The sequence below is a fragment of the Pleurodeles waltl genome, chromosome 6, assembly GCF_031143425.1.
Source record: "Pleurodeles waltl isolate 20211129_DDA chromosome 6, aPleWal1.hap1.20221129, whole genome shotgun sequence".
Lineage (NCBI taxonomy): Eukaryota > Metazoa > Chordata > Amphibia > Caudata > Salamandridae > Pleurodeles > Pleurodeles waltl.
Window position 1 is genome coordinate 1,397,291,215 of NC_090445.1, and position 25,761 is coordinate 1,397,316,975.

Consider the following 25,761-nt stretch of genomic DNA (forward strand, 5'->3'; position numbering starts at 1 on the left):
GAAGCGGTGGAAAGAGTGGACTCCTACCCCATTCACACACTGGTTCGTCCCGTGCATGGCCCTCACATTTGTGTCACTGTACCCCAGCTCCTTAAAGATCATTAACCACAAGTCTCACCCACACAATGCTGTAAAGTTGACCTTTTGTTCAGTTTATTTACCCTTCCTACCTCCTCCTAGTCCCCCTTTTCCTCCTTCCTCCTTCCTCTCCTCTCCCTCCCCTTATTTCTGATCTTCATTCCCTATGATCTCTCCTCCAAGTTGCTAATAGAAAGGGGCTTTTTCTCCATATATTTGTTACGTATAAAAATGACACAAAATCAATACTATAAGATCAACGGTGAGCCCGGCGCAGATGTTCAATGAGCTTAAAGCACTAGAGCCAGGACCCGACAAATGCATAAATAATACTATGGGCGCCATAGGAATATACAATGAAACACGAGTAATGCATGCTACAATTGTGACCAGTTTTTATGCTCATGTATAACTAGTGCAAGTGATTACTTGGAAAAGACATACAAATGTATAATTACAAAATGTTAATAAAATATATTTTAAAAAAATAATAATAATAATCCAGAATCTTCAGGGTGATAACTACAATGCAACTTATACTCAATGTTTATGGCTGAACATAGTAATTTAATCACCTTGCTATTTAAGTGACTTCCTCTATCTGATTCTAAAGAGGCTGGGAACCCAAAGCGAGGAATTAACTCCCTAAGTAAAAGCTTTGCTATTGTAAGACTATCATTTCTATGTGTGGGGTAAGCTTCAATCCAGTGACTAAAATTACAGACAATCACCAACATATATCTCAAACCACCACTTACATACATCTCAATATAATCCATTTGCATCCTGTTGAATGGGCCTCCTGCTCTTCCAGTGTGACTCAAATTGACAACTGTTCTTTTTCCCACATTCATTTGTTGGCATGTAACACATCTGTGACAAGTTGATCCACCAACCTGTCTAAATTTTGGATTGAACAAGGGCTGTTTAAACGTATAAATCATTGAATCTCTGCCAATACGTGCTTGACCATGATCGTATCTTGCAATTTGCGTTAATGAACAGTTTGGCAAAACCACCTGCCCTTCATTTGAAATCCATATTTCATCATTGTCTCTTTGAAAGATTTCAATGTTATCTAACCTTTCTTTTTGTCTTCAGGAACTTTTTTTTGCAAACTTTTGATTTCCTCCCATGTATCAATCAATGTTAACATGTAATTTCCATTTACTTCATCATGCAGTTCAGTGTGCAAAATCTTGCGACTTGGTCTGCATAAACATTTCCCATTGAAACTAAATCATATTATTTTTGTTGTGTACTGCATTTAACCATAGCAATCTTCTCAGGTAATTGTATGGCTTGTAACGAATCATGAATTCTATCACCATTTCTAGTTGGTGAGCCACAAGAGGTCATGAAACCTCTCTGTGACCACAATTGCCCAAAGTCATGCGCTACACCAAATCCATACTGACTGTCCGTGAAAACTGTAACTGTAATCTGTGCAGAAATACAGCATGCTTTAGTAAGAACAACCAATTCAGCCACTTGTGCAGAAAATACTCTTTGAAGCCATGAAGCTTTGAGTATACCAGAAATTGTGCACACAGCATATCCAGAATTCAATGTTCCCACATTGTCTCTTAGACAGGAACAATCAACAAAAACAATTTGATCATTTTCTTCTTACAGGGTATCCTGAAAATCAGGTCTGGGTTTCATGAACAATTCTGTAACCTCCAGACAGTCATGTTCAACTTCTTTCAGTTTTTCAATTTCAACATATTCTACTGGGAGCAAGGTTGCTGGGTTGAGCACTGTACACCTTTTCAAGATAACATTTGGAGAGCCTAAGATCAACAGCTCATAACTAGTGAGCCTTGCATTTGTCAAATATTGGGTCTTTGTTCAGGTGAGCAAAACTTCTACGGACTGAGGGACACGTACAGTTAAAGAATGTCCCATCACAATACTCTCACATTGAGTGAGGCAAAATCAAACCACAGCCACAGTCTGCAAACAGCCTGGTAAAGCTGCTGTGACTGGGTCCAAAGTAGCAGGAATATATGCTTCATGGCGATTTACACAACCATGTACCTGGGTAAGGCCTGAAAGAGCACAAAAATCACGTTCATGACAAAACAACATAAATGGTTTTGTGTAGTCAGGCATTCCCAAAGATGGTGCACTGCACAAACTCTCTCTCAGCTCAATAATACCTTTCATACACGCTTCATCAAAGGGCACAGCGTTATTTATAACTTTGTTGGTCAGTCTCTACAATGGCTTTGAAATAACTAAAAAATTGGGAATCCTTTTACGGCAGTAGCTCACCATTCCCAAAAACATCCTGACATCTATTTGTGTAACTGGAGGATTCATCTGCAAAATGGCTGTAACTCTTTCTCTGGAAACCTTCCTTGCACCTTTTTCTATTCGATGTTCCAAGTATTTCACTTCTTTTTAACAGTACTGTAATTTTGCTAGGGACACTTTATCTCCATTCTCACCCACATAATTCAATAAGGCAATAGTATCTTGCCTTTATGCTTCCTTTATCTTTGAAGCAACGTAAAGATCATCAATGTTCTAAACTAATGCTGATTGGAAAGGCATTTCCAATGATTCCAAATTCTTTTTCAACACCTGATTAAATATAGACAGAGACACGGAAAAGCTTTGTGGGATTCTACGGCAACAATATACATGATTGCAGAAATCGGCTATTCTCATGCAGAGACACAGAGAAAATTGCTAGTGATAGGGCCACCACCATGAGCCATTATGTATCACAAAAGATCTGAAACCAAATCAATCTTTCTTATGTGGTACCACTGGACAACATTTGACCACTATTCATTAATTTTCCTCAAATCTTTATCAAATCTATATTTCCCACTTGGATTTTACAAATCCATAATAGGAGAATTACATTGGCTGCTCGGGACTTCTTTCAGAAATCCCTGTTTCACAAAATCTGCAAATACAGGAATTACTCCTTCACTTACATCTGGCATCATATGATACTGCAGAGTTTGTGAAAAAACTGCATTTGGTTTGACTGTGACTTTAACTAAATCAACTCCTCTGGTCAGACCAATGCCTTTCCCAGAAAGATCCCAACTTTAATTTTTATTTTTTATTTTTTTTATTGAGGTTTTATTATGAACGTTGACAAAACTCAAGTGGGGTCGGAGCCCCAACGGTTTTCAATGGTTGGGTACAAAGATCAATAAACAGTGGAACGGGAGAAATGGGTGGATGAGTAGGATATTATCAAACATAAACATATTATATCAAATCACGCAGGGGACAGGGAAGGCGTTAGGAATGAAAATGAAAGAAGAGTGTGAGGTGTGGAATCGGGTAAGGGCGCTATGCCTGGTTATGTCGGGTTACAGTGGTTGTGGAGTTATGAGGCTATTAGGTTGCAGAGTTGTAGGGCTCTCGGAGGTGGGGTTGTAGGATAGTGTGGACTACAAACAGTTTTGGTCGGGTAGGCAAGCTAGCTAGGCCAGACTATTGGCATAGCATAAGGCATAAGGGTCGGGCGCCTGTCTGTCTGGGAGTAAGTAAGCAAGCAGGCCAGTGGGTGTGTAAGCTCTGTGCCGTGTCGCCGCCTGGGTCGGATGTCGGTCATTAAGTGTCTGGGTCCATACCGAGTCTGGGGGTCGCCATGACCGGCGGTATCGTAGACTGAAGCGGTGTTGAGTTGATGGCGGACGGCGGAGGGGGGGAGGGGCAGGTACGTCGGGAGGGTGGGGCTTAAAGCCTTTGGCTGTGCTCTGTCCGTTTCTCCTTTAATACAAATGTCCTATCGGCGGCACTTGGGGCTGTGGGGAATGTTACTAGAGGGGGGGGAGGGGTAGGGAGAGGGTGGTGTGCAATCCACCAACTACGCGCTGTGTTCTACGTTTCACGCTCTACGCGCTCCGTGCTCTGTACTACGTTCCCCATACCACGCACTACTACCCCTACTACTACGTCCCACCCCCAGCCAGAAAGGGGGCCCATACTTGGGTAAAGATTTGGGCTTGATCTTGCAGGTTGTAGATAATTCTTTCATATGTGGCCGTGCGGGTCATGGCTATGATCCATTCCTCCGGGGTTGGGGAGATTTCTGACCGCCAATGACGCAGAATACAGATCTTTGCAGTGGCTAGTGCTGTGTGTAGCAGTCTTCTTTGCGGCCTGGAGAGGTCTGGTAGGGTGGTTGTGTCTTGTATGAGTATTAGGGAAGGGGGGAGTGGTGACGGGAGTGTCAGTGATTCAGCCAAGGTGGAGCTCACCTTGTCCCACAGTGGTCGAACCGTTGGACAGTCAATTAAGATATGGTTTAAGTTGCAGTGTGTCTCTGGGCATCTCCAGCATTGCGCATGCGGGAGAAGGCCAATCTTGGTCAGTTTCGCCGGGGACCAGTACCAATCGTGTAAGACCTTAAAAAGGCAGAACTTTAATCGTGCTTCGCGGGTTCCTCTGTCCAGGGCTTCCAGGACATCCTCCCACTCGGTTGGATCTAGGGGTTGTTGTAACCGGGTTTGCCAGTGCGAGCGCAGTTTCTCTAGGAGGGGTTGGGAGTAAAGTTGTTTGGTGATTAGGTCGTAGAGACCCGACATGACTCCCTTTTGTTGGGCCCACCGCTGCAGATAGGTCACTATGGGCGAGGGTTGGGACCCCCATCGGGTAGCTTCGATCCTTTGGGAGATGTAGTGTTTGAGCTGCTGGTATCTCCGTTCTTGGTTTGGCTGTAGACCGAATTCTTCCCTTAGCCTGGGGAAGGTTTTGATCACCTCGTTCTCCAGTACCTGGGAGAGGGTGTGAATACCAGCCTCTCTCCACTGCGACCAATTAATCACTTTCCCGCCTATCCGGAGACCGTTATTGTGCCACAGCGGCGCCTGAGCATGGATAAGGGGGTGCACCCCGAATAGTCTGTGGGCCCTTCGCCATGCTGCTCTAGTCGCTTTAAAGATAGGGTACACCGGACTGTTCGATGGGAGGTCGTCGCGATAAGGTCCCCCAAGCCCTTCGTTTGCAGATAGTAGTCGCCTTTCCACCGCGATCCATTGTGGTGGGTCAGGCGTCACAAGCATGGTGTGGGACAGTTGTGACAATTGTAATGCTAGCGAGTAGTGCTCCACTGATGGGAGTCCCATGCCCCCATGTGAGCGGCGGGCTATGAGCTTGGCGGGTGATAGTCGTGGTCGCATAGGGCCCCATACGAACGATCTGATGAGGGAGTCTATGCGTCATAGTGTCTGAAGGGGCACTTGTAAGGGGAGGAGTCCTGGGATATAGGTGAAGCGAGGCACCGTGACCATCCTGGTCGCTTGTACACGGCCCCACATGGACAGTCCCAAGTGGGTCCATTTGGCAAAGTCGAGTTTCATCCGTGCAATGAGGGGGTCGATATTGTCCGCTACCATATGCACCGTACCCGGGTTGATTAGCACTCCCAGGTATTTAAGGTGTTTTGGCGTCCACCGAAATGAGAAGCCTAGGAGTGCGGCTTTTGTAGTCAACCACGAGAGGGGGAGGGCTTCACTCTTGTCCCAGTTGACGCGGTAACCGGACAGTGCTGCGAATCCGTCAATGACATCCAAGAGGGCCGGTATAGAGCTTTCTAAGTCCGTAAGTGTTAACAGGATGTCAAGATCCCAACTTTTAAGGTAACTGTACCTTGTAAATCAGTTGGCAAATCCTGGACTGTAAATGCAGGATAGAAACTAATCAGTGGAAATTCTTCATTAACTGAATCACATTTATTTGGCATAGATGAATCATCATCATCATCACCATCCTTATTCGTCTGAATAGCAATTACTTCATTTGTACAACTAATTGAACATTTTGTTTTGCAAATATCTTCCCAGTAAGAAAACAAGACTTGAGTCACAGAGGACAAATTTGAGGAAACCTTCAAAAGTGCCAATTTTAACAGGAACCAGTTTAGTAATCAGGTTTGTCAGGAATTGATTTGCAACTCCTACGATCTGCATTGTTTTTACAGAAAGTGACACATTAGGAACTTCTGCAGGTCTTACTGTAGAGTATATAGTCCCTGTATCAACTAGAAATTAAACATCATGACACATTACTTTTCCATGTACAAAAAATACCCTTTTGATTCACTTCTAATGAAGCTTCTAACACATATTCTTCTTCATCCCAACTCTCACTCATCACTTCATCATTCGATTCATCCTCACTGTGAAGTGTGAATTGCTGCACCATGTGATTATTTCGATTTAACTTTTGACCTGTGTTCTGCTGTGGAAGCCTCTCTTCCCGCTGTACCCTGGGAGCTTGAGGTTTCTGCATATGGTTGTACCATTGGAGCTTGAGGTTTCTGCATATGGTTGATTTGGTATCATTCACATTTGGGGCTGCATTTGCTGTGACTGTAGCACCTGAAAACGTGGTGCCTGTGTCTGTTGCATCGGTGGGGGGCTTTGCATTTGTTGAGGAATCTGCATTTGACTACCATTATCCTGGACATTTAAATTAGGACCCCTTATTCTTGGTCCTCTCAAATTTGGAAAAAGATTGTTTTCATTCATCTGCATAGCAACACCTTCCTGTACCCTCCCGTTTCCAATGCCCAAGGCCCGCATAAGAGTGACGAGGTAACATCCTTTTCATTGTCTGCATATCACCTGGATTAACAATAGTATTCAAATCAACACCACAGTTTCCCTTCCCAGTTCCACCACGATCTCTTGCTTGTCCCTGATTTTGAAATACTTACATGTTTCCTTGTTGAGGATAAATTCCCTGGATTGCTGATTGTGCCACTTTAATCTGCATCACCATTGCCTTTTGCTTTAATTTCTTCTGCTTCATTTCAATCTTGTCACTACAGTTTTTAGCAAACTGTGATACTTCATCACCTGGTATTGCTTGCCAGCAAATCAAATGACTCTTAAGCATCTGGCTAATTTCAGGTCTGAATCCTTCAACAAATCTGAGCACAAAATGAATCATGTCTTTGGGCTCCATTGTTTCTGTACCACTTTAATGTTTAAATGCATGCAATAATCTCTCATAATACGCATGTATTGACTCCTTCGCTTCCTGTGCTGTCCTATCAATTCTTTGCCAATCAATAGTTGTAGGAGAAATTCTCATTTTCAAAAATTCACTCACCTTGTAATAGTATTTCATTACATCAGGAGATGGAGCATCTGTAAGTGGATCTCATGGAGGCTCTTATGTTGGCCAGTCAATACTCCTTTTGCATTCCACCCATAAATAAGATGGAACTACTATTTCTAACAAGGTATTCAATCCTTTCCACAGGCATTTTGCGAGCTTCACATATCTATCTGTCTGCTGGTACCATTCCACTGGTTTCTATCTCAATCTCAGGTAGTCATTTGTAAATGACAAAATATAACTCCTGCTCCAAGAGACGTGTACATAATTCCCTCCAGGAATTTCTCTCATTGGTAATATCTTTACTGGATTATCAGTCTGCTGCATGACAGCATTTGAATTTGCAGATTCTTTTTTCTTCTTAACTTTTCTTTACCCATCTGCCTTCCCATTTGTCTAATGCTCCCCATCTGTTAATATTCTGAATTACTTCCTTAATATGAATGTTCATTCCTGGTATTCTGATGTTCTCAATATCTTTTAAATCAAATTCTTGCCTATAACTTCTTTTTAGGAGCTTTGATTTCTCAGTTTCTATTTCATTGTTCTCTGCAAGTTCTGCTAATTTCTAGTGTACTAATCCTGCTCTGTTTGAAACATTTTTACACATGAAACATAATTCATCTTCATTATATGAGTCTATTCTATTTAACTCAAGCGTTCCCTCAATTATCTCATTTAGTTCTAATTTAAGTCTTGCCAGGTTCAATGAATTTCCCCTTCACCATTTGTTTTCCCTGTACTTATTTTTTCCAACCAGTCTGTTAGCTGATGAACTGTCAAACCTTGTAATGAAACATTATTACTTACATTAGGCTCACTCTGTGGAGTAATACATGGAGTCTCAGGAGTCATCTAAAACAAATTTGAATTCAAATCTGACTTTCCCATATTCTGTGAAGTCCTAGAATAATTTAAGTCAATCAGTGAACCTGGCTTGTCAAAAGTCAGATTCATTGGAGACGGGACTCCTTCTGTAGCATTGAGGCCCATATTTATACTTTTTTAGCGCTGCATTTGCGTCGTTTTTTGACGCAAAATCGGTGCAAACTTACAAAATTCCATTGTATTTTCTAAGTTTGCGCCGATTTTGCGTCAAAAAACGACGCAAATGCAGCACTAAAAAAGTATAAATATGGGCCTGAGTCTCTCCATATCTACATTTGAATAAAAAATATTCTGTACACTACTCTCATTATTTCTCTGGGCAAACAATGGTACAACAGGACCTATGGTAACAGGTACTGTCAATGCTTCTGGACTTGATTGAACATTCTGATTTCTTGAGTAAATTACTCCAGAACTCTGACCCGACAGCATTGAAGAGTTCAACTGTGATATGGTCACAAGTGTGTTCCTCTGCATTGTCTGAACTTGCACTAAAGCCATTAAACTGGGTGTAGACTCCATCTGAACCATCACTGGTTTCTGATAAATCTGTGATATCTGTGATGATTGCACCACTAGTACTGTCATACTCAGTGCTGAACTTACAACCGGAATTGTAGGATAAACTAAAGGTAGCTCAACCTGAGTCATAGGTGTCTGAGTTACAGAAATAGTAGGGACGCTAGTTGCAACCTGTATTTGACTCTGGGCTACAATTGGCACTGGTGCACTTGGACCTGTACTAGTGCCTGGACTTGTCGCTTGTGCTGCATATTTTGGAGGACGACTTCTCAATAACTGCATTATAAATTAATCGTCATCTGAATCATCATTATAAGTCCATGATTTCCTACCCTCATCTGACTTAGTCTCCTCTTCTTCAGAAGAGTCCTTATTCTTTTTGTGGTCTTTTTGTCTGTCACTGCTATCTTTCTCTTGTGTAATTGCAGGAACCTTTTTTATACCCTATAAAGTTGCAGTACTCTAAACATTTTGCTCATGATCTCATCTTGCCTCTATTAATGTCATCTCAACTTTTCTCATTCTCCTTTCAAATTTTAATTTGTCTTGTTGTCTGACCACTAACTCCCAAATGGCTAAAGCTTCAAATTGCACTGGTCTCGGGGAGGTTTTAATTTGTACAGCACTCTTTTCAAATTCTCTAAAATTCTCATATTAAAAGTTCCATAAGCAGGAAATGCTAAGGGCCAGATGTAGGTAGGTTGAAAATTGCGACTTGCAATTTGCGAGTCCGTGCGACTCGCAAATTGCAAGTCACAATTTGCTATGCAGAAAGGTGTCTCAGACACCTTCTGCAACTCGCAATGGGGTCGCAAAGACCCACCTCATTAATGTTAATGAGGTGGGACCCACCTCATTAATGTTAATGAGGTGGGTCGCAGTTTGCGACCCTATTGCGAGTATGGGCACTCACGGGGATGGTGGCCTGCTGGAGACAGCAGACCACCATGTCCGTGACTGCTTTTTAATAGAGCTTTTTTTTTTTCATTGCAGCCCGTTTTTCTTAAAGGAAAACGAGCTGCACTTAGAAAAAATACCGAAACCTTTATTTTCGGTTTTCTTCAGAGCAGGCAGTGGTCCATTGGACCACTGCCTGCTCTGAAAAAATATTTTTGTTTCCATTCACAAAGGGGAAGGGGTCCCATGGGGACCCCTTCCCGTTTGCGACTGGGTTACCATCCACTTAAGTGGATGGTAAATGCGATTTCATTTGCGACCGCTTTCGTGGTCGCAAATGAAATTGCATAGCGTTGCGAGTCGCAAATAGGAAGGGAACACCCCTTCCTATTTGCGAGTCGGAAATGCATTTTGCGAGTCAGATCCGACTCGCAAAATGCATTTCTGCATCGCGGAGAGGCTTTTGCGCCTCGTAAACTGCGTTTTTCGCCGTTTGCGAGGCGCAAATACTTTCCTACATCTCGCCCTAAGTTCCCTTCCTTCTCAGTAATTTTGCACCATTGTTTCAACCAAAGACATGCTGCAGTACCTTTCTCTTCAATTACGATATATGCAGGTGTACCTTCTGGTGGGGCAATTTCTCCTACTCTGAATGGAATAAAAGCATCTCCCTTAAGCGCACTCTTTAACACTTTGAAAAACTTATTTTTTACTTTAATCAGACTTAAAACTACAATTTAAATTCAAAACAGGAAGTTTGCAATCTCACAATCCTTTTCGCTTGCCTCTCTCAACCATTAGCCCTTCATGGTTGTCTACCAATCCGTGTGTGGCTCTTTTTCACCAACTGACCTGTCCCAGCGCGGACCTAGTGACGTCACACTTACACGCACAGCGGCTTACAAAGTCTTTTGGCTTGTCCTCCAAACTCGATTCACACAAAACAAATGCAAAATATTGTGAGCACTAAAGAAAAATCAACACACCAACTTGTCTGCTTACTACAGGTAGGGAACACAATCACTTCGGAAGCTTCCAAATTATTTCAATTGTGGCTTTTAGCTCTGACAACTACTCATTCGATCTATGCTTTCCCTGATTCGCAAGTAAAGTTTGATGAGTAAATTCTACCCTTGACTAATACCAGTTCCTCGCTGTGCACTCAGGAATCACCAAATCTATCAAACTAACATTCCCTTTAACACACACTCTAGGAATACCATTTGTCAACCATGCCCGATTGAACAATTAAGCAGACAAATTACAACAACAACAACCAAGTGTCTTCTACACTTGTACCATACCCTGGAGTCTTAGACCATGCAAGGTCCGTATACCAACAACCACATGGGCAATTTTTTAGCACAAAGCACCACTCTCAATTGAAGTATGACTTCTCTACATACACCCTTTGGAGTACGCACACTCCCTAACAAACTACATTGGAGTACGCAACCTCCCTAATTCTCACAAATATCACAATTCACCTACAATTTTGTTAAAGCACAGCAAGCGCAAACCCTATCCCAAACCCAAGTCATTCTGAGAACAGTGGAACATCTTCAAACAGGCATTGGCAAAACAAAATTTCATTTAAACAAGCATTGGCAAACCAACTTTTAAAACTTCAACATTTCTACAAGCACTGGTAAAACAAAATCTCTCCTAATGAGACAAAACCATCAGCTAATACCCTCCTATTAAGACATACCCATCCTCTGCTACCAAAATTGTGGGAGCCTTATACTTCTTTTACCGTTAGAGGTCGACACAAATCTTTGGACTCAGATAGGAGTGAGATACCATCCTGGCAATCAACATCAACAATATCAAATCAATAAACATCATTTTCAATATTGGAGTTAGTAATTTATACGCACCATGATCTATGTGGCCGTGAAACACCACACCAATTTAGTAAAGTTCAGACATTTATTGCCCTTCAGATTAACAATGCCAAGATCACGTAAATTTAACACAAGGCCAAATGATAAAAGTCTAAGAGTAAACCAGGCTGATCAAACCTTCGAAAGAATCTTATCTTAGACAGAATATTTATCATTAAACATTCGAGAACCACCATGCAGAATAACAAAAAATGAATAGGCACAAAACATTTAGCTATTGCAGATGAATTGTTTACAATCAATTTATATGAAACAGTTGAATTTAGAATTTGGCATCCTTAACTATTACTCTAATTCGATAAGCATGTTTGGACTCCATGCAAAAGGAAAAAAATATAAAAATTAATTTGGAAAACATCTGACTATGGCGCTCACCAAAAATAGCGGTTGGGTTTTCTAAAGAGAGAAACATAAAAATCTACATGAAAGACAAATGTACATTTGGTTATACCTCTCCTAAATGGATCAGCAAGCAGCAATGTCTTCATCAGTGGAGCATCTCCTGGTCTTCTTCAATGGGCAATGCATAATAGGGAACAGTTCAGTAACGTTTGGCCTTAATGCATCTGAACCGTTAATTGGCAGAAAGCTGAAGACATAACACATCATTACACTAGCTTAGAACTCTGAACTTACATCACCAATTTTTTTACATTAAAGACCTAGAAACCAAATAGCCAAGCTTCTTTTGGTCAGTCTATGGGAGGGTTTAGGTTGCAGCCAATTAAAACTATCTTTTCTTTATTTTCGCCATTCACGATTGGCCCATCTTCTTTTACTGCAGTCACTTGTTTCCGCAGTAGAATACAATTGTTGCAGGTTATACATGAGCACTGAAGGCTATCGTTCCTGGGTACACATTATCACATCCCAGTAAGACAGACAAATGTTACAACATAATAACTTTTCCACAGTGAGCAAGCCACACAGGATGCTTTGAGAAACATCTTTTGCAATGTTAACAATTTTAAAACATTGCCTCTGGAAAATTATTAAAATGTGAGGCCTTTTTAAAACCAAAGCTAAAACATGAAGAATAAAATATTTCATAATATTTAAACTATTAATCCTTTTAGTACATATTAATATTCATTTTTCAGTACATTTACTTATGACTAAACAAAATACATATTCATTAGACAGTTATTTATTATTAATAATGCACATTGTTTATGGTGTCCCCCATATCAGCTGCACTTTTTTACTTATTAATACACGATGTAATGTAAACCTTTTATTGTATGTTATTTCACACTCTATTTTAAGGACATACTTTTTAATAATAAGTTTGCACACCAACAGGGGCAGGGAAAGTCTGATGGTGGATAACATTAGTTACTGCTCATAGTGAAATTTATCAAGCCAGCTGGAATGAGGACTTATATCATCAAGGTGTGCATATACAGTGAAGTATAGATTTTCTATTCTTAACTTCTGCATACTGCAGATATGAGTTACAGGTAAATATTTCAACCATAATATTGTGACCTCCATTCCAGAAAGAGTGTTCCTATTTAATGAAGTATTTGCTATACCATGCAGTCCAAAAAGTAGTAAAAACATCTGGGGACTGTTTTCAGTAGGTAGGAGTAACACACTTACTGCCCGCTATCACTATTGAACTTGAACAATAAGATACTGGGCAAGTTATCAGCTAACCGCTTTCTCCGAGTGATTGATGAGATGGTTCATTCAGACCAAAATGGGTCTTCTTCAATGTTCTCCAACTCCTGTGGCTGATAGAAGCAGCTGAATCAGGCACAGACCTGCAACTAGCACTGTCCCCAGACACGGAAAAGGCTTTTGGCATGTTGTGATGATTCTTTCTCTGGCCTTAGAAAGAATGGGTCTAGGACCAGAGATACTCAGCTGGGCCAAATTACTATGTACCAACCCAGTGGTCAGGGTCAGAACAGGTAGGTGATATCAGACCATTTTCACATATGCAGGACATGCATTCGGGATGCCTCCTGTCTTCGCCATCTTTGCTCTGGCCATGAAGCCTCTGGCATGCCTGCTTCATACTTATGACCCTGACTAGGGGATTCCACTCCACACTAATTAACACATTTTGTCCCTATATGCAGATGATACTCTTATTTTATATTCAAGGCCACCAAGAGGTGGCACCAAGGTTTCTGTAGATACTCAATCAATCAGTCAATCAGGAATTTGTAAAGCGCACTACTCCCCCGTGAGTCTCAAGGCGCTGAGGAGGGGGTGCTACTGCTCGAACAGCCTGGTCTTGAGAAGTTTCCTGAAGGTAAGGAGGTCTTTGGTCTGGCGCAGGTGGGTGGGAAGAGTGTTCCACGTTTTGGCGGCGAGGTGGGAGAATGATCTTTCCCCGGTTGTAGTTCTGCGGAGGTGAAGGACGGTTGCGATGGCGAGGTCGGCGGAGCGGAGATGCCGGGTCGGGGTGTAAAAGGAGAGCCGTCTGTTGAGGTATTCTGGTCCAGTGTTGTGCAGTGCTTTGTGATCGTGGGTGAGGAGTTTGAAGGTGATTCTTTTGTTCACTGTCAGTGCAGGTTTCTCAGGTGGTTTGTGATGTGGCAGTGGCAGGGGATGTGCAGATACGTTACAGGCTCTTCTGGAGTTTGGCCGTTGTTCCTGCGTAGAGGGTATTGCCGTGGTCCAGTTTGCTGCTTACAAGGGTTTGGGTGACTGTTCTTCTGGTTTCAGTGGCTATCCATTTGTAGATCTTTCGAAGCATGCAGAGGGTGTTACAGCAGGAGGAGGAGATGGCGTTGACTTGCTGGGTCATGGTTTAAGAGGAGTCCGGGATGAATCCTACGTTGCGTGTGTGGTAGGTGGGAGTCGGAGCGGCTCCGAGAGTGGCAGGCCACCAGGAGTCATCCCATGCGGAGGGGGTGGAGCCAAAGATGAGGACTTCCACCCTGTCTGAAAGGAGTTTGTGGCAGCTGCTCTTCATCCATTCGGCAATGGCCTTCATTACTTCATGGGGGTAGGTCTTGGTGGAGTCCTTGGTGAGGGAGAGGATCAGCTGGGTGCTTTTTGTCGGTGCGTCTGTTGGAGGGATTCTTGATTGGGGCGAGAGTATTGGCACAGGTGTCGACCCATTGCCTGAAGTTGCGGGCAACTGCATCAGTGTCGGTGGTGTCGATGGGTGGGTTCCAGGAGAGGGTTGGTCTTCGGTTGTGGGTGGTGGTGTGTTGTGGGTTTCTTCAAGGAGAAGTGGATGCAGCGGTGGTCTGTCCTGTGGAGTTGGGTGGTGTGGCTAAAGGGGACGTGATTGCTAGCAGAGAAAATAGAGTCGAGTGTGTGTCCTGCGGAGTGGGTCGGTGTTGTGATGTGCTGTTTGAGGCCGAGGTTCAAGAGGTTGTCGAGCAGGGTGGTGGTGTTGTTGTTGTTGGTGTTTTCGAGGTGGAAGTTTAAGTCCCCGAGGAGTATGTAGTCAGTGGATGCAAGAGCGTGCGTGCTGATGATGTCGGTGATGGAGTCGCTGAACTGCTGTTGGGGGCCGGAGGGTCCCTCGGAGGGTGGTGTTTGGGTGACTGTAGATCTGGAGGGGCAGGTGCTCAGCGGTGCTGAGGTTGTTTTCGGTGGTGGTCGTGATCCTGAGGGTGTTCTTGTGGATGATGGCAATGCCTCCTCCTGATTTGTTGGAGCGGTCCCTGCAGGTGAACTTGTAGCCGTCTGGGATAGCTATGGCGATATCAGGCACTGAGGAGGGGTTCATCCAGGTCTCAGTCAGGAAGGTGACATCTGGGGAGGCTGAGTCTAGTAGATTACATAGCTCTACTGCGTGCTTGTGGACAGAGTGGGTGTTGAGGAGGATACATCTGAGATGGTTGTGTCCTGTCCTGGTGGGTGAGTCGTTGGTGTGGAGGCTAGTGAGGTGCAGTTACGGCAGGAGAAGGGCTGTCGGGTGGTCTGTGGGGAGGCTTGAAGGCAGGCGGGAGGGCGGCCGGTGTTGAGGGCACAGAGGGTGGCGCCGTTGTAGTGAAGACGTGCGCAGCAGCGGTGGGTGGTACGAGAGCCAGAGGTTCAGTCACTTGGCACGGTCCAGGTGCGGACGGGCGCAGACGGGCTTGCCTTTGGCGTGACAGCGCCACGCCCGTTGCATGCGTCCGCTGCACAGCCACGCAGCGGCCACCATTAAGTAGGGAGGTGGGGGGAAGAGTGGACAGCTGGGAGACGGGAGCGGGGTGAAAAACAGCACAAAAAAGGGGGCAGGCTGCAAAAATGGGCTGCTGGGACAGCAGCGGCGGGGGAGATAGAGAGTGGGGAGAGCGAAAGTGAGAGAGAGAGAGAGACAGAGCGGAGTGAGAGAAAAACAAGGAAGAGAGTAGGGAAGCAAAAGGAGCACAAAGGGACAGAAGAGAAGCAGAGCATAGAGCAAAGCAGAGAAAGGACAATTCAGGGACATGTCTGGCCTCAGTTTAAATTGGTCCAACTTCTACTTGATCCATGGTAACATGGGTAGCAGATTGATGGCTTGTCATCAGACTGCTACCTTCTGGATCTGTCTACCACTCAGTGGACCATGTGTTGATAGCCAAGATGCTGATTCTTCCTCATTTTCTTTACTTATTTCCAGCCCAGCAGGTGTTTTTCAAGAAATCCTTCACTGCAGACTTACTTGGTCTACTCTCAGATATAATATGGGGCAGAGACAGCAAGTGAGTAGCACTCAGCAAAGTGCAGCAACAGCTGGAAGGTGGGGACTCAGTGCCCTCTTCTATGAACTGTATTATGCTGGAGTCCAATTGCAATGACCAATGGGTTGGCTAAGTTATGGACTAAATCATGAAAGGCTGGATCTCCTCAGGGCGCTGAAAGGACCCTTAGTAATTGCCTGGCTACTGGAGCCTGATCACTCATCACGAGGACTGGCCAGACTGGCCATTACGTCAAAAGCCTGTTGGTACTGTTATGTTTGTGTTCAGGGATGGCCCTAAGGATATGCCCCAGACCTATTTGTAACACACCAGCCATAAAGAGGCTTCCTGCTCCTTACTGCAGGAGCATGCATCACGAGTGATTGGAACTGCACAGAGGGTCCATATACCTTTCACAACATGCAAGAGTGCCATGGGGTGAGGTGGGCCTATTTTTATCCCATACTTCTGTGGTGGCCAGCCTGCAGCAGCTTTGGGCGGTTTGGCGGAAGTACTGCAATACATACTGACACATTAACGGGGGTGGGGAGCAATCTAGGTCGTATTACTATAGCAGGCGCCACAACATGATGCTTTGAAAAACTCGTTAGGAAAACTGCCTGGGGTCCGAGATATCCAATGCACAATGGGAACATGTGTTAAGATAAGTTCAACAAGTTTTGAGGAACTTCAGGTTAAAATAATTCACACAATTTAATTACATCCTCCAGACCTATATCATCCCAGCTAGCATATACCATATGTTTCTGTGGGCATCATTGGACTGTCCCAGATGCAAGCAAGCCAATGCTGACTTTTACCAAGTGGACTGTTCCCCACACGGGCAGTTATCCTGAAAGAGGTATCAGACCTGACGGACTGACTTCTTACACTGATCCTGGAAACTTGCCTGCTCATATTAATGCCATGGGGAAGAAAGACAAGTTTGCCCTTCACTTTATTGATTTAGCAATAGTGCTGTTTAAGTATCAGAGTGGAATGGCCTGGAAATCTCCTATTGCCCCAACACAAAGACATGGCTGAGAGACCTAAACTGTTGCTTATGAATGTGACCTGAATGATAACCACTGCTCTATGTTCCCTATGGCACCAATAGGTGTAATTGAAGGGGTGTACTTGGAAAGACGCTAAATAATAAAAAGAGATTAAAAAACAGTAGGTAGGAGGAACCTTTTCCATTACCAAAATGCAACCTAAAATAGAGATGCTCACTGAAATGAAATGAAAATTTGTCTGGTCAGAAAATTTTATTCTATATTAGCCATAATCAAAATGTGCTCTGTCTAATGAGTTTGTTTTGTTCATAACTACAAGAAATTGATTTGTCATTATATTTGACAGCACGTAATAAATAATTGTTATTACTAGCAAGTGCAGCCAATTTTATGACACGTGCCGTGATTGAGGAATTTACATTATTTAAGCAAGAAAAGACATGAAAAGGCATTTGACAATAAAAGATTTCTGTGAAAGCCCCAGGTGTATTGTATGGCATCAGGCCAAAGATTTTAATACTAACTACTCCAGCTAGACTGTAACTGCAATTTGTATTTTAATTGCAGATTGTGGAAGGAAAATTGAACTTTTAAATCTGCTCCTTGCATTCAACTTTCTTGTTTCTTCAGAACACTCCCTACCATATAATACTCTACTTTTCCTGTTCCCTCAGAGGCCTTGCTACCATATAGCACACAACTTCTTTGTTCCTTCAGAGACTTTGTTACCAAATGGCACACAACTTCCTTGCCCCTTCAAAGTTGTTGCTACCACATACAGCACCGATCTTCCCTTGCACTTTCAGTGCCATTGCTATTCCATAGCACACAACTTATCTTGTTCCTTCAGAACCATTGTTACCACATAGCATACAACTTTCTTGTTTCTTATGAGCCATCTCTACCACATAGAACACACCTTCCCTTGTTCCTTCAAAGCCATTGTTGCCACATATCCCACAACATAATTGTTCTTCAGAACCTTTGTTACCATATAGCACACAACTTCCCTTGGTCCTTCAGAGCTGTTGTTGCTACATACCCCACATCGTCATTGTTCTTGCAGAACTTTTGTTACCATATACCACACAACTTCCCTTGTTCATTCAGAGTTTTTGTTACCACTTAGGGGCTTTTTTGCAAAGTAGGTGGGCAGCCGGCAGCTCTTAGATCTGTACAATGTTGTCAAGAGCAGATCGGACAATATTGTGTCCCATGATATTCTTGAAAACACAACAATTTAGACAGGATACTTGTATCAATCGATATTAGATTTTATTAAACAATATTTTGGTGAAATACCATAAATAGTATAATCTTGACATCATGACAGTGAACACAGAATCTTTTGGCTTCAGGTTCGGTTTGTGTTGCTTCATCACTGTTAAATCTTGCGTCAATTCTTATGACCATGCCTTCTTCCCATAAAGATTCTAACCGTAACAATAATAAGAGACAAAAAAGGACCCTACATCACAGACGAAGACACCTTTACCTTTAACTTAAGAGGATTTAATGGAGAATTGAGGAAATAAACATTTAAACCATTTGTGATGGAAACAAACTTTATGCTTCATAGAATTGAGAAGTGGTCCAGTCTGGAGTCCAGGGTGAATGATGTACAACAACGAGTTAGAGAAATCCAGGACATGACTAATAAATGTGACATAATGTCCAGCAAAATTTCACTTCTTAAAAACTGAAGACTTAGATAATTGCAATATATGCAAAACTCTACGCATTTATGGAATTCTTGAAGACGCAGAAAATTCTGATATGATCACCTTTCTTAAGTTACACATTCCAAGTTTCTTTTTTGGGGGGTTCATCATGACAGCTATTCAATCTTATCATGCACATCAAACATTGGGATGGTAGTGAATTCACTTTGTGTGATTTCGTCTAAATTAGGTATTTCAGAACACACAATAGGAACAGCGCAGGTGTGTACTCAGTGTACTTTTGTGTAGCATTGGTACAATCTGGACACGTTAGGTGTGAAAATGGACATACTATGTGACCTTCTGGCATTAAAAACTAGTAAACTAACACAGCAATGCACTCTTACCTTTCCTTGATTGATTATTGCTTATCCTTCACAGATTTTTGCTTTATTCTTGTACAGAGCACTGCTTGGATATAGGATTGTACATCGGCTTATAAGGTACATATCACAAGTGATCGTTGAGCAGTATCACAGGGTGCACACATGACTTTGGTTTTAGATTGTCACATGGGTGTCTCGGGCTCCTGACTTTCTGAGAGCCACACCTTAGGCTACTACTGAATTCGGTACACTCGGAAACCAAGCCACAAATCACACATCTCACATTATGTACGCAGTGTGGGTTTCTGCGCTTTCAGCGCTGGGTGTTGTCTGTGGTCAGGCCCTGTGACCTACCCCAGTAGGCTCCCAACACCACTCCATGAACAGCCTCTGGCCATGCATGGCGACGCTGGGATAGGCCCCAGGGCCTGGCATGCAGCCAAACTCCTGTAGGCACCCAACTCTACACCAGGCATGGCCAAACCCACTATAGGGCCGCACTCCCTGGGCAGATTTGGGCCTCGGGCACATTCAATTATTAAAAGGGGTGGCCAATTTTTGCCCCAGGGACCCCGTTTTCCTGGGGCAGGGCCACTTTTTCTTGTGTGCCCTGGCCCTACCCAGAGCACCTAGTGTGCAGTCTTGGGGGCTGCAAGGGGGCCTTTACCCCTTGTGGTCCCTGCTGGCCTCCTCCCTCCAGTTGGATCATGCATTTGCTCCCACACCTAGGGAGCAGCAAAAAGTGCTGCTCCCTGCATGCAGGAGCAATTCTTTCATCTGTTTTCCTGCCTGCTTGACAGTGGACAGGAAACAGATGAAAAATCCACTCCCAACGGGTGGGAGCAGTTTGGCTGCTCCCACCCGCTGGGAGTGGACTTACAGTTGACTCTCACTTGGCGGGACATGACATAGCTCCTGAAAACATCTAGGCATATAGATGTAAAAATGGCATATATTAAGAGTTAATTGCCAACACAAAAGTGGATTATGGTTACTTATAAGGGTTAACTGACAAGAAACATACGGTGAAGTATGTGGATCATCAAAACTAATTTGTGAAGAACAACATGAACCAAGAACCAGCGTATTTACTTCTGTTAAGATAAAACACAGACAATTGGCAATGAAATGCAAGGTTGTTGAATGGAATTAAAAGCATGGTGAAGAACTTTGATCATTAGCATATTTTTGGCTATTCAATACACTAAGACGAATCAACAACCTTGTCTACACTATAGATTCTAGTGTGAAATTTGAAGTGACACTAGAATTTATGTGTAGGTTGTCTATATAAGTGTGGTGTTTATGTCTTTAAGCTATTACAACAAGTGTCAATTGATTTTCTATGCTTTTGATTTGTTCCCTGTCAATAGACAATGATGTTTGAATATGTTTAGACGGAAGCCTGTTCTTTTGTACTATATATTTTTTTGCTGTCTCCATGACTCATATAGAGCGACCCGAGTCCAAAGGTCCATTTTGTCCCAAGGAACTTGTTCCCTTAACTTGGGAGGGTAAGGAGTACTGCATTTGTCAATTGGTTCACGCTTTTGCATGGTAGCACAAACTACACAGCGTGTCACTATACTCTTGGGTGTTTCTAACATGTTTAGATGTTTTTCACTGTGCTTTACATTACATTTTGTATATTTTTCATACAGGTTTGCCTATTTAGGCTATAAGCAGTGTAGTGTTCTATGTAAGTAGTTTCTTCTCTTTAAAACCCATTCAGGGTATATATTGCAGCTGAGGAGATTTTGTCATTTCTGGTCCTGATGAAGTGCTGAACGATCTGTAAGGACATTGAGGGTGCGAAACATGTTGACCATAGAGATTAGCTAAAGGGAAGTGTCCCTATTAGCTCGGTTTTGTTTGGAGAGTGGAGGAACTTTATTCCTTGTCCACTCCCCACGCGTTTTTAATATTGACCAAGGTCTTCCACATCAATTAAAACTTACGGTTCACAGGTTCTTGAACCAATTTTATTCTCCTTTTCTCTTCTGCTTTTCTTCTGAGGGGACGTTTAAATTAATTCCTACCTCTACTGTGGCACACACTTTCATTTAATATCTCCGGCAAAGTGCCCCTGTGTGGGGCCCATCAGACATTGCAGCATCGGTGTGACGAGGAGCTGGCCCTATGATGAAACATGACATCCATTGGATGTGTGAGGGCTTTTGCTTCTAATTTAGGAAGTGCCTTTGTTGAACCTGTGCCTATTCTTTTGATTTCTTCTGTTTAGGAACAGTGTTCTCTTTTGAATTATTCAGTATTTAGGGAGGCTGTACACTGGACCTTGATAAATCTCCCTGTCCCCCTTGATTTTGTTTTACCAGGTACATGTTCCCATATTAACAATTTTGGAGCAACTAGTTTACATTATTTTCATGTCATAGCTCCTGCCAAGCAACAGTACAAGTTCATGTCCCAAGGGTGGGAACCTAGGGACATAGAGAGCTGGCCTTAGGGGTGGCAGTCCCTAGGGCCATTAATGGCTCTGGGGGGTGAGCTGCACGGCTCTCATCCTTTGTTATTACAGGGCCAGCCCTAGGGTGGTGGTGGTCTTGGGGCCGAAAACAGCCCGGGAGAGAGGACATGTGGCTCCCCTCCCCTTTCAGAATTTGCCCAAACCCTGAGGAGGTATTGATCCCCAAGGCCGTAAATGGGCCCTTTATCATCAATCCGTCTGTTCATGTTGAATTTATTGACCTTGCCCTGAAAAGGTTGAGGTCTCTGGGGGCGTAAATGGCCTGAGGGGAGGGCTGCATGCCCCTCTCTCCTACTCTACTTTATTATTGACCTCGCCCCCGGAGGTGGTGGTCCCTTGAGCCCATACTGGCCATCGGGGAGGGGCACGTACACTCCCTCCTCAATATATCATTTCATATATACCTCTGGGAGCTTGCTCACCCAGGGGCTGATCTGTAAACAAGTGAGACCACGCTTTTTTAAAATTAATTATTCCTGGGACCCACAGGAAAAGGGATGGTGGGGAATGCCTGGCAGGTAATTTTGTGACCGCTGCAGCATGCAAGTGCCCAATAACCTTTTGTCGCGTGGGCTCTCATTATCCTAAATGAGACTACTGGATTTCTAGGCAGCAGGATCGATAACAGTGTGGGGGACTGAGTCTGACCCACTTGTAAAGAACTCTGTCACCCTAAATCCGGTTTTTGCTCCGGCTAACTAGCAGTGCCTCATTTCTCTCAGGGGGAAGAAATGATTAGGCAGCCAAGCGCATGACATCTTTGGAACTTCTCAGGGAAGTCGTGGTCACTCAGATCCAAACCAACTCTCTCATTTACAATATGGTCTCATATACAAATGACAAAGACAGTATAAGTTTTATATAATATTTTAATAAAACGACTGTATTTTAGATAATAAGGCGTGAGCCGCAATAACCAGAACAATACAACATAGTAAGATTGAAATAGTTACCAGGAGAGTAAAACATAAGAACAAAGCTATCATATTGCCTAACAGTTTCTACTCTCCCTCTGCTTGTTCTAGATTAGAGCACAGCATGTTAAGCTTCTAGCTTGCCTTTCTGAATCACTGGGGAGACATAAGCCCTCATACCTGAGCAAAGGCCTGTGATCTGGTTCAGCATCTGCAACGAGGCAGTCAGCGTCTAGCTGTGGGTCTCTGGTCGGAATCTCCCTCTTCTTGTTCTATATTAGAGCACAGCATGTTAAGCTTCTAGCTTGCCTTTCTGAATCACTGGGGAGACATAAGCCCTCATACCTGAGCAAAGGCCTGTGATCTGGTTCAGCATCTGCAACGAGGCAGTCAGCGTCTAGCTGTGGGTCTCTGGTCGGAATCTCCCTCTTGCATGTATTGGGACAAGGAAGTGATTTTATAAATAACATGTCATCGTGATCACAAAATGTCCCTACGCAGGAATGCCAAATCTAAACTCCTGCCACGTCTATCGGCAATGTACCAGACTGTATCCTTGACTGAAGCACAGAGTGAATATGTTATGAAGAACTCCATTGCTGAAGTAGGCAAAACAGTGTGACATGAATAAAAAACAACACCGTAGAACTGGCTATTTGAAAAATAACAGTACGAAGCCTAATAAAAAGCATTTAGAGCAAAGTGCACAGAGGCTCTAAGCTGTCAGCAAATGAATAAAATACATTCAGGGCAAAGTGCACAAAGGCCTAAAGCCTGAAGCTAATGCGCAAAGTATAAGTAAAACTAACCACACTACACTCGCCCCTTGTCTGTAGCAAGTGGTTCCAATAACATAAAAACATGCCCCAAATATAAACAATATATTTCGACAAGGTAAGAATACAACAAAGTCATAAATTTAGGAAACATCTGACGATAAAGCCAAATTCAAGATAGTGTCAATTTTGCCGAAGAAAAAAACCAATTGTCAGACAGAAGCAATAGAACGTAGGAGCTCATCCACTTCGATATATGTTAATATCGGAAGATCCACGCCACAAAGTACCATGGAGCAGGTGTGTTCCAAAGCCCAAAAACCATTCAGGGCGGCACCCCGTGCACGGCCAATGAATGAGACAATTCCATCTTCCTCCAGGAAGGGCATCTCATAAACCGCCTCACGAAGCAAACGCAACCGTAGTGCACAAGTCTGGGAATGAGCCCTAATCGGGAACATCAACAGATCAGGATCGACCACTGGAGGGTGCTGCAGTGAGAGACAGAAAGCCAGTGCATGTTCAAACGAGCACCAAAGGCACCGAAACACGGGTTGCACACAATCCAAAACCGGTCTGAATGACAGAGACCAGTCACACTCCAAAAGGCCCAGGAGTGTAGCTCCAAAATGCTGCATCATGCGTTCACGACACAGCTGCGCTGACGGGAGCAGCAATATAGGATCTCGTCATGGCGGGACAGCCATTGCGAAAAAATAGCAACAATAGCAAGACTCCAGCCAACAAAGCCAAAGTAATCGGGAAACCCCCAAAAATGCTTCCGAAAATAGATTGTATAGCCGAAGGTATCAAACGAATAAGGAAGAGAAGGTGTGAGCAAAACCAACACCAACGGCTTTGAAAAAATGAGCAATACCAGCAGTGCTGGATGCATTAAATATACATCCCACAAGTTCACCGAAGTGACTTGGAAAGTTAGTATTCAAAAGGGACTGTATCTCCGCCGATGACCTTGCCAGCTGAAGTGCGTAGGTCTCGCTAGCAGATGTAAGGGCCACATGCTTTTGAAACAATAAAGCTTTCAGCCGACTCAACTTGTCGAAATCAACCTTGGAAGTAGCAATATGAGGCCAGATGTCCGCTACCTCCCTAATTTGAGTGGGGGGAAACAACACATTCCCGCAGCACGTAACGGCCTTGTTGACAACGACAACGTAAACTATTCCGGCACGCATGCCACAGCAGCGTTCGCTGTTAAGAACAATGTAACTGCCGTTAGAAAGCACCTGGAAAGTGTTTTTAATAACCAGGACTGGAACACCTTTCAAATAACAAGCTAAGTTAGCAATCGAAGCGTTACACACTCCGTGCAAGGACAGCTGTTTACAAATCATGGAATGGCTGACAGAAGCTTTGCATTCGCTACCGCTAAGAAAAACCTCCCTCAAACCATTAACACATCTGTATTGAAAGCGAAGCTCCCACACCTCGTGTATGTAACTGTCTCCCAATAGTTCATATCTACCCACCGGAATGTGCTTCAAACAAGAAGTAAATTGCAGAGTGGATATAGGCAAATTAATAACCCCATGAATCAACCACTCAGCTGACGGAATCTCTGCCACCGTGAAAGGCAGTTTCTCCAATTTCTCAATATTCAACATAACATATGTCGCTTCCTTTTTAGCCATCAACTGTTGTTGACGAGTCAAATTAAAGGAGATAAAGATCTCTCTGGCACGAATGTGCTGCCATGGAACGCGACCCGCCTTCAAGGTTTGAAGAGTCCAACCCAGCTGCATGATGGACCGTGTCTGACTCTGCCCATGATATAAAGAAGACATGTCCGATTTAATAATGTCAATAGCAGAGGAAACAATGCTGTCAATCGTGTAAACACCAATTTCACACATTACTCCACCAGTCCAGTTTTATTGTATCTGATTACCACATCATGCATACTTTAAACAAGAAATTGCAAAGCCAATCAGTCTCACCTATACAAGAGCTACTAGCTTTGGTAATGTGTTTTTGCCATGTTGTACACCAGTGTGGCTGCTGTTCAACATGGCTAACCATTAGTGGTATGGAGTGTCCTCTAGTGGAGTGGGGGTGTAGAGTGTCATAGACTGGTTATGTTGGAGTAGAGTTACATAGAGTGGAGTAAGGGGAGTACAATGTTGTAGAGTTGAGTAGAGGGGAGTAGAGTTCAGTGGTTCAGTGGCAGACTGTGTCATAGGGTGCAGTGTCATATAGTGCAGTGTTGTAGAGGGCAGTGGCATAGAGTGGAGAAGCATAGCATAGAGTGGAATGGGGTGGAAAAGGGTGGAGTGGGTTGAAGCAAAGAGGTATTGGGGTGGATTAGATTGAAGTAGATGGGGTGGATTTGAGTGGGGTAGAGTGGGTTGTATTGAGTGGAATGGGGTGGATTGGACTGGGTTAGATTTGAGAGGGGTGGATTAAACAGATTTGAGGTGGGTGGATTGGATTGGAATGATAGGACTGGCATGGGGTGGACTGGGTTGGGGTAGGGTGGATTAGATTACAGTG